Consider the following 13,669-nt stretch of genomic DNA (forward strand, 5'->3'; position numbering starts at 1 on the left):
AGACGAAAAAAAAGAAGAAAAAGAAGAATAATACGCCCAGAAAAGAGGCGAAAAGGAGAAAAACGTAAAAAAACGTGAAAAAAAAGTAAGAGGAAGAGAAGGGAAAAAAAGGTGGAAATGGGTTTAAAAGTGATTTCGGCGGAGAAATATATATATATATATATATATATATATATATATATATATATGCGCACACACACATATAGATATAAACGTATTCTCCGTTGAGATATTGCAGCCGCTGCTGTGTCCAGGCCCAGGAGCCTTAGCACTGTGCTGTGATGTCACTCAATACCACTGACATCACTAGGTGTAAACAACATCTCTCCTTTGCTGTGTATGTGACTATGGAGCTGTTTGGTGATGTCGTCTATTACGGCCTTCATAGAAGCAACAGGAGATTGTTGCATCCATCTTGAACCCTCAGAACTACAGTGCTATGATGTCACTCACTTCCACAGGCCTTGCAGAGTGTAAACAACAACAACCCAGCTTTGTTGTGTATGTAACCAAAGGGATTTGTGATGTCACCTAGAACCTTCACAGCAGCGACAGCTTTATGAGGAGCATCAGCACTGCTCTGCCTGAGCAGAACCATCACCGCCATAGGTTGTCAAATAACCCGGATTTAACCCACACAGGTAAGTCCAATGGGGTGCAGGCATGTCCTCTATGCTTACAGCTTCCCGTGGGTGTTGGTTTGATACCGTTTGGGGACAGCCAAGGAGGCATCTGCAGGCAACAAAGGTAGGTGTGTGCTTGTGTGTGTGTTTCCTATGCAGATCCTAAGCCCAGTGTCACATGCAAGTAGGAGGAGTAAGAAGGGTTCCTGGCAAATCCGGGTTATGGATTGCATTTAAAAAGGCCCCGTGGGAGTGCAATGGGCCCCTGTCTTGCTGCTTAGCAATAATGGTATGGGTTTAGGTTCTGCTGTGTGTACTGGTGGTTGACTGCCCCCCAGCCCAGAGTGTGCATGGAAAATTGTCTGGCAGCCTCCCTGACAGCAAGCAGTGATAGTGCCCATGAAGGGGACCTTGTTGGGCCCGCCCCTTTCACGGTTATCGCTTCTCGGCCTTTTGGCTAAGATCAAGTGTAGTATCTGTTCTTATCAGTTTAATATCTGATACGTCCCCTATCTGGGGACCATATATTAAATGGATTTTTGAGAACGGGGGCCGATTTCGAAGCTTGCTTCCGTCGCCCTATGCATTGACCCGATATGGCAGTATCTTCGGGTACAGTGCACCACCCCCTTACAGGGTTAAAAAGAAAGATTCCTACTTTCATTGCTACCTGCTTGCTGGCTAGCCAGCTAGCCAGCCCTGTGGGCCTTGCTGCTGCTGCAGCCAAAAAACAAAAGGTGGTGCTGCTGCTGCTTCTGCTGCTTCTGCTTCTGCTTGTGTCTGGCCCCTGTTGGAGCGTCCAGGCACAGGACTTCTGCTGCTGCTGACTAAATGGCCTCCTTAATTGGATCATTTGAGTAGCCAGCACACCTGTGCAGGTAGGGCATGACATGATAGGCAGCTGCCTTGATAGCGGGTGGGTGCTGAATGTTCCTAATTGACAAAATAAGATTAATGCTTATGAAGAAATATAAAATCTCATCCCTTCCCCAATATCGCGCCACACCCCTACCCCTTAATTCCCTGGTTGAACGTGATGGACATATGTCTTTTTTCGACCGTACTAACTATGTAACTATGTAACATAACATGGGGGGGGGGGGGGTCTCCTGGCTGTTCACACAGGTGTGTCATTGCTGTACATTGACCATGCATTGCTTCTGTGGTATTGCAAAGGCAAAGACAAATGCTTCCAGCCATCCATTGCACTAATGGATTGGTCATCAGCTGGCTGTCTATGTCCCGCATCAATATAGACCAAAGTACAGAGGGTTAGGCTATGCTATTGTGCACCTACCTGATGCATCAGAAGGTGCGAGGCCCTTGCTAAATTCTGTGCACAGACTTTGAGATCTATGCTTTAGACTGTATCTAAACCTGCTCCAACATGGACTGACATTCTGGCCTACTTTCAGCCGATGCGACTTGTCTGTCGCTGAACAGTCGCTTTTTATGTATTCAGCACCTATGTATAATGTTGTAAAAATGCTCTAGAAGCTAAAGTCGCAGAAATGTCACACATATTTGGCCTGCAACTTTCTGTGCGACAAATTCAGACAGGAAAAATCAGTATAAATCCTTAGAAAATTATCCCCCAGTGTCTCCATCTGCTGGCGGTATTGAATAAGCATTGCTGCACTGATGGGGTATGCATTAGACGAAAAAAAAGAAGAAAAAGAAGAATAATACGCCCAGAAAAGAGGCGAAAAGGAGAAAAACGTAAAAAAACGTGAAAAAAAAGTAAGAGGAAGAGAAGGGAAAAAAAGGTGGAAATGGGTTTAAAAGTGATTTCGGCGGAGAAATATATATATATATATATATATATATATATATATATATATGCGCACACACACATATAGATATAAACGTATTCTCCGTTGAGATATTGCAGCCGCTGCTGTGTCCAGGCCCAGGAGCCTTAGCACTGTGCTGTGATGTCACTCAATACCACTGACATCACTAGGTGTAAACAACATCTCTCCTTTGCTGTGTATGTGACTATGGAGCTGTTTGGTGATGTCGTCTATTACGGCCTTCATAGAAGCAACAGGAGATTGTTGCATCCATCTTGAACCCTCAGAACTACAGTGCTATGATGTCACTCACTTCCACAGGCCTTGCAGAGTGTAAACAACAACAACCCAGCTTTGTTGTGTATGTAACCAAAGGGATTTGTGATGTCACCTAGAACCTTCACAGCAGCGACAGCTTTATGAGGAGCATCAGCACTGCTCTGCCTGAGCAGAACCATCACCGCCATAGGTTGTCAAATAACCCGGATTTAACCCACACAGGTAAGTCCAATGGGGTGCAGGCATGTCCTCTATGCTTACAGCTTCCCGTGGGTGTTGGTTTGATACCGTTTGGGGACAGCCAAGGAGGCATCTGCAGGCAACAAAGGTAGGTGTGTGCTTGTGTGTGTGTTTCCTATGCAGATCCTAAGCCCAGTGTCACATGCAAGTAGGAGGAGTAAGAAGGGTTCCTGGCAAATCCGGGTTATGGATTGCATTTAAAAAGGCCCCGTGGGAGTGCAATGGGCCCCTGTCTTGCTGCTTAGCAATAATGGTATGGGTTTAGGTTCTGCTGTGTGTACTGGTGGTTGACTGCCCCCCAGCCCAGAGTGTGCATGGAAAATTGTCTGGCAGCCTCCCTGACAGCAAGCAGTGATAGTGCCCATGAAGGGGACCTTGTTGGGCCCGCCCCTTTCACGGTTATCGCTTCTCGGCCTTTTGGCTAAGATCAAGTGTAGTATCTGTTCTTATCAGTTTAATATCTGATACGTCCCCTATCTGGGGACCATATATTAAATGGATTTTTGAGAACGGGGGCCGATTTCGAAGCTTGCTTCCGTCGCCCTATGCATTGACCCGATATGGCAGTATCTTCGGGTACAGTGCACCACCCCCTTACAGGGTTAAAAAGAAAGATTCCTACTTTCATTGCTACCTGCTTGCTGGCTAGCCAGCTAGCCAGCCCTGTGGGCCTTGCTGCTGCTGCAGCCAAAAAACAAAAGGTGGTGCTGCTGCTGCTTCTGCTGCTTCTGCTTCTGCTTGTGTCTGGCCCCTGTTGGAGCGTCCAGGCACAGGACTTCTGCTGCTGCTGACTAAATGGCCTCCTTAATTGGATCATTTGAGTAGCCAGCACACCTGTGCAGGTAGGGCATGACATGATAGGCAGCTGCCTTGATAGCGGGTGGGTGCTGAATGTTCCTAATTGACAAAATAAGATTAATGCTTATGAAGAAATATAAAATCTCATCCCTTCCCCAATATCGCGCCACACCCCTACCCCTTAATTCCCTGGTTGAACGTGATGGACATATGTCTTTTTTCGACCGTACTAACTATGTAACTATGTAACATAACATGGGGGGGGGGGGGGTCTCCCTGGCTGTTCACACAGGTGTGTCATTGCTGTACATTGACCATGCATTGCTTCTGTGGTATTGCAAAGGCAAAGACAAATGCTTCCAGCCATCCATTGCACTAATGGATTGGTCATCAGCTGGCTGTCTATGTCCCGCATCAATATAGACCAAAGTACAGAGGGTTAGGCTATGCTATTGTGCACCTACCTGATGCATCAGAAGGTGCGAGGCCCTTGCTAAATTCTGTGCACAGACTTTGAGATCTATGCTTTAGACTGTATCTAAACCTGCTCCAACATGGACTGACATTCTGGCCTACTTTCAGCCGATGCGACTTGTCTGTCGCTGAACACAGTCGCTTTTTATGTATTCAGCACCTATGTATAATGTTGTAAAAATGCTCTAGAAGCTAAAGTCGCAGAAATGTCACACATATTTGGCCTGCAACTTTCTGTGCGACAAATTCAGACAGGAAAAATCAGTATAAATCCTTAGAAAATTATCCCCCAGTGTCTCCATCTGCTGGCGGTATTGAATAAGCATTGCTGCACTGATGGGGTATGCATTAGACGAAAAAAAAGAAGAAAAAGAAGAATAATACGCCCAGAAAAGAGGCGAAAAGGAGAAAAACGTAAAAAAACGTGAAAAAAAAGTAAGAGGAAGAGAAGGGAAAAAAAGGTGGAAATGGGTTTAAAAGTGATTTCGGCGGAGAAATATATATATATAATATATATATATATATATATATATATATATATATGCGCACACACACATATAGATATAAACGTATTCTCCGTTGAGATATTGCAGCCGCTGCTGTGTCCAGGCCCAGGAGCCTTAGCACTGTGCTGTGATGTCACTCAATACCACTGACATCACTAGGTGTAAACAACATCTCTCCTTTGCTGTGTATGTGACTATGGAGCTGTTTGGTGATGTCGTCTATTACGGCCTTCATAGAAGCAACAGGAGATTGTTGCATCCATCTTGAACCCTCAGAACTACAGTGCTATGATGTCACTCACTTCCACAGGCCTTGCAGAGTGTAAACAACAACAACCCAGCTTTGTTGTGTATGTAACCAAAGGGATTTGTGATGTCACCTAGAACCTTCACAGCAGCGACAGCTTTATGAGGAGCATCAGCACTGCTCTGCCTGAGCAGAACCATCACCGCCATAGGTTGTCAAATAACCCGGATTTAACCCACACAGGTAAGTCCAATGGGGTGCAGGCATGTCCTCTATGCTTACAGCTTCCCGTGGGTGTTGGTTTGATACCGTTTGGGGACAGCCAAGGAGGCATCTGCAGGCAACAAAGGTAGGTGTGTGCTTGTGTGTGTGTTTCCTATGCAGATCCTAAGCCCAGTGTCACATGCAAGTAGGAGGAGTAAGAAGGGTTCCTGGCAAATCCGGGTTATGGATTGCATTTAAAAAGGCCCCGTGGGAGTGCAATGGGCCCCTGTCTTGCTGCTTAGCAATAATGGTATGGGTTTAGGTTCTGCTGTGTGTACTGGTGGTTGACTGCCCCCCAGCCCAGAGTGTGCATGGAAAATTGTCTGGCAGCCTCCCTGACAGCAAGCAGTGATAGTGCCCATGAAGGGGACCTTGTTGGGCCCGCCCCTTTCACGGTTATCGCTTCTCGGCCTTTTGGCTAAGATCAAGTGTAGTATCTGTTCTTATCAGTTTAATATCTGATACGTCCCCTATCTGGGGACCATATATTAAATGGATTTTTGAGAACGGGGGCCGATTTCGAAGCTTGCTTCCGTCGCCCTATGCATTGACCCGATATGGCAGTATCTTCGGGTACAGTGCACCACCCCCTTACAGGGTTAAAAAGAAAGATTCCTACTTTCATTGCTACCTGCTTGCTGGCTAGCCAGCTAGCCAGCCCTGTGGGCCTTGCTGCTGCTGCAGCCAAAAAACAAAAGGTGGTGCTGCTGCTGCTTCTGCTGCTGCTTCTGCTGCTTCTGCTTCTGCTTGTGTCTGGCCCCTGTTGGAGCGTCCAGGCACAGGACTTCTGCTGCTGCTGACTAAATGGCCTCCTTAATTGGATCATTTGAGTAGCCAGCACACCTGTGCAGGTAGGGCATGACATGATAGGCAGCTGCCTTGATAGCGGGTGGGTGCTGAATGTTCCTAATTGACAAAATAAGATTAATGCTTATGAAGAAATATAAAATCTCATCCCTTCCCCAATATCGCGCCACACCCCTACCCCTTAATTCCCTGGTTGAACGTGATGGACATATGTCTTTTTTCGACCGTACTAACTATGTAACTATGTAACATAACATGGGGGGGGGGGGGGGTCTCCTGGCTGTTCACACAGGTGTGTCATTGCTGTACATTGACCATGCATTGCTTCTGTGGTATTGCAAAGGCAAAGACAAATGCTTCCAGCCATCCATTGCACTAATGGATTGGTCATCAGCTGGCTGTCTATGTCCCGCATCAATATAGACCAAAGTACAGAGGGTTAGGCTATGCTATTGTGCACCTACCTGATGCATCAGAAGGTGCGAGGCCCTTGCTAAATTCTGTGCACAGACTTTGAGATCTATGCTTTAGACTGTATCTAAACCTGCTCCAACATGGACTGACATTCTGGCCTACTTTCAGCCGATGCGACTTGTCTGTCGCTGAACAGTCGCTTTTTATGTATTCAGCACCTATGTATAATGTTGTAAAAATGCTCTAGAAGCTAAAGTCGCAGAAATGTCACACATATTTGGCCTGCAACTTTCTGTGCGACAAATTCAGACAGGAAAAATCAGTATAAATCCTTAGAAAATTATCCCCCAGTGTCTCCATCTGCTGGCGGTATTGAATAAGCATTGCTGCACTGATGGGGTATGCATTAGACGAAAAAAAAGAAGAAAAAGAAGAATAATACGCCCAGAAAAGAGGCGAAAAGGAGAAAAACGTAAAAAAACGTGAAAAAAAAGTAAGAGGAAGAGAAGGGAAAAAAAGGTGGAAATGGGTTTAAAAGTGATTTCGGCGGAGAAATATATATATATATATATATATATATATATATATATATATATATATATGCGCACACACACATATAGATATAAACGTATTCTCCGTTGAGATATTGCAGCCGCTGCTGTGTCCAGGCCCAGGAGCCTTAGCACTGTGCTGTGATGTCACTCAATACCACTGACATCACTAGGTGTAAACAACATCTCTCCTTTGCTGTGTATGTGACTATGGAGCTGTTTGGTGATGTCGTCTATTACGGCCTTCATAGAAGCAACAGGAGATTGTTGCATCCATCTTGAACCCTCAGAACTACAGTGCTATGATGTCACTCACTTCCACAGGCCTTGCAGAGTGTAAACAACAACAACCCAGCTTTGTTGTGTATGTAACCAAAGGGATTTGTGATGTCACCTAGAACCTTCACAGCAGCGACAGCTTTATGAGGAGCATCAGCACTGCTCTGCCTGAGCAGAACCATCACCGCCATAGGTTGTCAAATAACCCGGATTTAACCCACACAGGTAAGTCCAATGGGGTGCAGGCATGTCCTCTATGCTTACAGCTTCCCGTGGGTGTTGGTTTGATACCGTTTGGGGACAGCCAAGGAGGCATCTGCAGGCAACAAAGGTAGGTGTGTGCTTGTGTGTGTGTTTCCTATGCAGATCCTAAGCCCAGTGTCACATGCAAGTAGGAGGAGTAAGAAGGGTTCCTGGCAAATCCGGGTTATGGATTGCATTTAAAAAGGCCCCGTGGGAGTGCAATGGGCCCCTGTCTTGCTGCTTAGCAATAATGGTATGGGTTTAGGTTCTGCTGTGTGTACTGGTGGTTGACTGCCCCCCAGCCCAGAGTGTGCATGGAAAATTGTCTGGCAGCCTCCCTGACAGCAAGCAGTGATAGTGCCCATGAAGGGGACCTTGTTGGGCCCGCCCCTTTCACGGTTATCGCTTCTCGGCCTTTTGGCTAAGATCAAGTGTAGTATCTGTTCTTATCAGTTTAATATCTGATACGTCCCCTATCTGGGGACCATATATTAAATGGATTTTTGAGAACGGGGGCCGATTTCGAAGCTTGCTTCCGTCGCCCTATGCATTGACCCGATATGGCAGTATCTTCGGGTACAGTGCACCACCCCCTTACAGGGTTAAAAAGAAAGATTCCTACTTTCATTGCTACCTGCTTGCTGGCTAGCCAGCTAGCCAGCCCTGTGGGCCTTGCTGCTGCTGCAGCCAAAAAACAAAAGGTGGTGCTGCTGCTGCTTCTGCTGCTTCTGCTTCTGCTTGTGTCTGGCCCCTGTTGGAGCGTCCAGGCACAGGACTTCTGCTGCTGCTGACTAAATGGCCTCCTTAATTGGATCATTTGAGTAGCCAGCACACCTGTGCAGGTAGGGCATGACATGATAGGCAGCTGCCTTGATAGCGGGTGGGTGCTGAATGTTCCTAATTGACAAAATAAGATTAATGCTTATGAAGAAATATAAAATCTCATCCCTTCCCCAATATCGCGCCACACCCCTACCCCTTAATTCCCTGGTTGAACGTGATGGACATATGTCTTTTTTCGACCGTACTAACTATGTAACTATGTAACATAACATGGGGGGGGGGGGGGTCTCCTGGCTGTTCACACAGGTGTGTCATTGCTGTACATTGACCATGCATTGCTTCTGTGGTATTGCAAAGGCAAAGACAAATGCTTCCAGCCATCCATTGCACTAATGGATTGGTCATCAGCTGGCTGTCTATGTCCCGCATCAATATAGACCAAAGTACAGAGGGTTAGGCTATGCTATTGTGCACCTACCTGATGCATCAGAAGGTGCGAGGCCCTTGCTAAATTCTGTGCACAGACTTTGAGATCTATGCTTTAGACTGTATCTAAACCTGCTCCAACATGGACTGACATTCTGGCCTACTTTCAGCCGATGCGACTTGTCTGTCGCTGAACAGTCGCTTTTTATGTATTCAGCACCTATGTATAATGTTGTAAAAATGCTCTAGAAGCTAAAGTCGCAGAAATGTCACACATATTTGGCCTGCAACTTTCTGTGCGACAAATTCAGACAGGAAAAATCAGTATAAATCCTTAGAAAATTATCCCCCAGTGTCTCCATCTGCTGGCGGTATTGAATAAGCATTGCTGCACTGATGGGGTATGCATTAGACGAAAAAAAAGAAGAAAAAGAAGAATAATACGCCCAGAAAAGAGGCGAAAAGGAGAAAAACGTAAAAAAACGTGAAAAAAAAGTAAGAGGAAGAGAAGGGAAAAAAAGGTGGAAATGGGTTTAAAAGTGATTTCGGCGGAGAAATATATATATATATATATATATATATATATATATATATATATGCGCACACACACATATAGATATAAACGTATTCTCCGTTGAGATATTGCAGCCGCTGCTGTGTCCAGGCCCAGGAGCCTTAGCACTGTGCTGTGATGTCACTCAATACCACTGACATCACTAGGTGTAAACAACATCTCTCCTTTGCTGTGTATGTGACTATGGAGCTGTTTGGTGATGTCGTCTATTACGGCCTTCATAGAAGCAACAGGAGATTGTTGCATCCATCTTGAACCCTCAGAACTACAGTGCTATGATGTCACTCACTTCCACAGGCCTTGCAGAGTGTAAACAACAACAACCCAGCTTTGTTGTGTATGTAACCAAAGGGATTTGTGATGTCACCTAGAACCTTCACAGCAGCGACAGCTTTATGAGGAGCATCAGCACTGCTCTGCCTGAGCAGAACCATCACCGCCATAGGTTGTCAAATAACCCGGATTTAACCCACACAGGTAAGTCCAATGGGGTGCAGGCATGTCCTCTATGCTTACAGCTTCCCGTGGGTGTTGGTTTGATACCGTTTGGGGACAGCCAAGGAGGCATCTGCAGGCAACAAAGGTAGGTGTGTGCTTGTGTGTGTGTTTCCTATGCAGATCCTAAGCCCAGTGTCACATGCAAGTAGGAGGAGTAAGAAGGGTTCCTGGCAAATCCGGGTTATGGATTGCATTTAAAAAGGCCCCGTGGGAGTGCAATGGGCCCCTGTCTTGCTGCTTAGCAATAATGGTATGGGTTTAGGTTCTGCTGTGTGTACTGGTGGTTGACTGCCCCCCAGCCCAGAGTGTGCATGGAAAATTGTCTGGCAGCCTCCCTGACAGCAAGCAGTGATAGTGCCCATGAAGGGGACCTTGTTGGGCCCGCCCCTTTCACGGTTATCGCTTCTCGGCCTTTTGGCTAAGATCAAGTGTAGTATCTGTTCTTATCAGTTTAATATCTGATACGTCCCCTATCTGGGGACCATATATTAAATGGATTTTTGAGAACGGGGGCCGATTTCGAAGCTTGCTTCCGTCGCCCTATGCATTGACCCGATATGGCAGTATCTTCGGGTACAGTGCACCACCCCCTTACAGGGTTAAAAAGAAAGATTCCTACTTTCATTGCTACCTGCTTGCTGGCTAGCCAGCTAGCCAGCCCTGTGGGCCTTGCTGCTGCTGCAGCCAAAAAACAAAAGGTGGTGCTGCTGCTGCTTCTGCTGCTTCTGCTTCTGCTTGTGTCTGGCCCCTGTTGGAGCGTCCAGGCACAGGACTTCTGCTGCTGCTGACTAAATGGCCTCCTTAATTGGATCATTTGAGTAGCCAGCACACCTGTGCAGGTAGGGCATGACATGATAGGCAGCTGCCTTGATAGCGGGTGGGTGCTGAATGTTCCTAATTGACAAAATAAGATTAATGCTTATGAAGAAATATAAAATCTCATCCCTTCCCCAATATCGCGCCACACCCCTACCCCTTAATTCCCTGGTTGAACGTGATGGACATATGTCTTTTTTCGACCGTACTAACTATGTAACTATGTAACATAACATGGGGGGGGGGGGGGGTCTCCTGGCTGTTCACACAGGTGTGTCATTGCTGTACATTGACCATGCATTGCTTCTGTGGTATTGCAAAGGCAAAGACAAATGCTTCCAGCCATCCATTGCACTAATGGATTGGTCATCAGCTGGCTGTCTATGTCCCGCATCAATATAGACCAAAGTACAGAGGGTTAGGCTATGCTATTGTGCACCTACCTGATGCATCAGAAGGTGCGAGGCCCTTGCTAAATTCTGTGCACAGACTTTGAGATCTATGCTTTAGACTGTATCTAAACCTGCTCCAACATGGACTGACATTCTGGCCTACTTTCAGCCGATGCGACTTGTCTGTCGCTGAACAGTCGCTTTTTATGTATTCAGCACCTATGTATAATGTTGTAAAAATGCTCTAGAAGCTAAAGTCGCAGAAATGTCACACATATTTGGCCTGCAACTTTCTGTGCGACAAATTCAGACAGGAAAAATCAGTATAAATCCTTAGAAAATTATCCCCCAGTGTCTCCATCTGCTGGCGGTATTGAATAAGCATTGCTGCACTGATGGGGTATGCATTAGACGAAAAAAAAGAAGAAAAAGAAGAATAATACGCCCAGAAAAGAGGCGAAAAGGAGAAAAACGTAAAAAAACGTGAAAAAAAAGTAAGAGGAAGAGAAGGGAAAAAAAGGTGGAAATGGGTTTAAAAGTGATTTCGGCGGAGAAATATATATATATATATATATATATATATATATATATATATATATGCGCACACACACATATAGATATAAACGTATTCTCCGTTGAGATATTGCAGCCGCTGCTGTGTCCAGGCCCAGGAGCCTTAGCACTGTGCTGTGATGTCACTCAATACCACTGACATCACTAGGTGTAAACAACATCTCTCCTTTGCTGTGTATGTGACTATGGAGCTGTTTGGTGATGTCGTCTATTACGGCCTTCATAGAAGCAACAGGAGATTGTTGCATCCATCTTGAACCCTCAGAACTACAGTGCTATGATGTCACTCACTTCCACAGGCCTTGCAGAGTGTAAACAACAACAACCCAGCTTTGTTGTGTATGTAACCAAAGGGATTTGTGATGTCACCTAGAACCTTCACAGCAGCGACAGCTTTATGAGGAGCATCAGCACTGCTCTGCCTGAGCAGAACCATCACCGCCATAGGTTGTCAAATAACCCGGATTTAACCCACACAGGTAAGTCCAATGGGGTGCAGGCATGTCCTCTATGCTTACAGCTTCCCGTGGGTGTTGGTTTGATACCGTTTGGGGACAGCCAAGGAGGCATCTGCAGGCAACAAAGGTAGGTGTGTGCTTGTGTGTGTGTTTCCTATGCAGATCCTAAGCCTAGTGTCACATGCAAGTAGGAGGAGTAAGAAGGGTTCCTGGCAAATCCGGGTTATGGATTGCATTTAAAAAGGCCCCGTGGGAGTGCAATGGGCCCCTGTCTTGCTGCTTAGCAATAATGGTATGGGTTTAGGTTCTGCTGTGTGTACTGGTGGTTGACTGCCCCCCAGCCCAGAGTGTGCATGGAAAATTGTCTGGCAGCCTCCCTGACAGCAAGCAGTGATAGTGCCCATGAAGGGGACCTTGTTGGGCCCGCCCCTTTCACGGTTATCGCTTCTCGGCCTTTTGGCTAAGATCAAGTGTAGTATCTGTTCTTATCAGTTTAATATCTGATACGTCCCCTATCTGGGGACCATATATTAAATGGATTTTTGAGAACGGGGGCCGATTTCGAAGCTTGCTTCCGTCGCCCTATGCATTGACCCGATATGGCAGTATCTTCGGGTACAGTGCACCACCCCCTTACAGGGTTAAAAAGAAAGATTCCTACTTTCATTGCTACCTGCTTGCTGGCTAGCCAGCTAGCCAGCCCTGTGGGCCTTGCTGCTGCTGCAGCCAAAAAACAAAAGGTGGTGCTGCTGCTGCTTCTGCTGCTTCTGCTTCTGCTTGTGTCTGGCCCCTGTTGGAGCGTCCAGGCACAGGACTTCTGCTGCTGCTGACTAAATGGCCTCCTTAATTGGATCATTTGAGTAGCCAGCACACCTGTGCAGGTAGGGCATGACATGATAGGCAGCTGCCTTGATAGCGGGTGGGTGCTGAATGTTCCTAATTGACAAAATAAGATTAATGCTTATGAAGAAATATAAAATCTCATCCCTTCCCCAATATCGCGCCACACCCCTACCCCTTAATTCCCTGGTTGAACGTGATGGACATATGTCTTTTTTCGACCGTACTAACTATGTAACTATGTAACATAACATGGGGGGGGGGGGGGTCTCCTGGCTGTTCACACAGGTGTGTCATTGCTGTACATTGACCATGCATTGCTTCTGTGGTATTGCAAAGGCAAAGACAAATGCTTCCAGCCATCCATTGCACTAATGGATTGGTCATCAGCTGGCTGTCTATGTCCCGCATCAATATAGACCAAAGTACAGAGGGTTAGGCTATGCTATTGTGCACCTACCTGATGCATCAGAAGGTGCGAGGCCCTTGCTAAATTCTGTGCACAGACTTTGAGATCTATGCTTTAGACTGTATCTAAACCTGCTCCAACATGGACTGACATTCTGGCCTACTTTCAGCCGATGCGACTTGTCTGTCGCTGAACAGTCGCTTTTTATGTATTCAGCACCTATGTATAATGTTGTAAAAATGCTCTAGAAGCTAAAGTCGCAGAAATGTCACACATATTTGGCCTGCAACTTTCTGTGCGACAAATTCAGACAGGAAAAATCAGTATAAATCCTTAGAAAATTATCCCCCAGTGTCTCCATCTGCTGGCGGTATTGAATAAG

The 13,669-nt window shown here is 46.2% G+C and overlaps 6 non-coding genes across 6 annotated transcripts; all 6 read left to right on the forward strand.

Moving 5' to 3' along the window:
- The first annotated feature begins 1,060 nt into the window (after nucleotides 1-1,060).
- On the forward strand, nucleotides 1,061-1,251 carry LOC130326027 (U2 spliceosomal RNA). Its single transcript, XR_008870715.1, has one exon. It is a non-coding gene; the product is annotated as a U2 spliceosomal RNA (small nuclear RNA).
- A 2,085-nt stretch (nucleotides 1,252-3,336) lies between these two features.
- LOC130326028 (U2 spliceosomal RNA) lies at nucleotides 3,337-3,527 on the forward strand. Its single transcript, XR_008870716.1, has one exon. It is a non-coding gene; the product is annotated as a U2 spliceosomal RNA (small nuclear RNA).
- A 2,095-nt stretch (nucleotides 3,528-5,622) lies between these two features.
- Nucleotides 5,623-5,813, forward strand: LOC130326029 (U2 spliceosomal RNA). The gene has a single exon (XR_008870717.1). It is a non-coding gene; the product is annotated as a U2 spliceosomal RNA (small nuclear RNA).
- Nucleotides 5,814-7,919: 2,106 nt separating this feature from the next.
- Nucleotides 7,920-8,110, forward strand: LOC130326030 (U2 spliceosomal RNA). Its single transcript, XR_008870718.1, has one exon. It is a non-coding gene; the product is annotated as a U2 spliceosomal RNA (small nuclear RNA).
- Nucleotides 8,111-10,197: 2,087 nt separating this feature from the next.
- On the forward strand, nucleotides 10,198-10,388 carry LOC130326031 (U2 spliceosomal RNA). The gene has a single exon (XR_008870719.1). It is a non-coding gene; the product is annotated as a U2 spliceosomal RNA (small nuclear RNA).
- A 2,090-nt stretch (nucleotides 10,389-12,478) lies between these two features.
- Nucleotides 12,479-12,669, forward strand: LOC130326033 (U2 spliceosomal RNA). The gene has a single exon (XR_008870720.1). It is a non-coding gene; the product is annotated as a U2 spliceosomal RNA (small nuclear RNA).
- Nucleotides 12,670-13,669: the final 1,000 nt, after the last annotated feature.

The sequence above is a fragment of the Hyla sarda genome, unplaced genomic scaffold, assembly GCF_029499605.1.
Source record: "Hyla sarda isolate aHylSar1 unplaced genomic scaffold, aHylSar1.hap1 scaffold_2789, whole genome shotgun sequence".
Taxonomy (NCBI): domain Eukaryota; kingdom Metazoa; phylum Chordata; class Amphibia; order Anura; family Hylidae; genus Hyla; species Hyla sarda.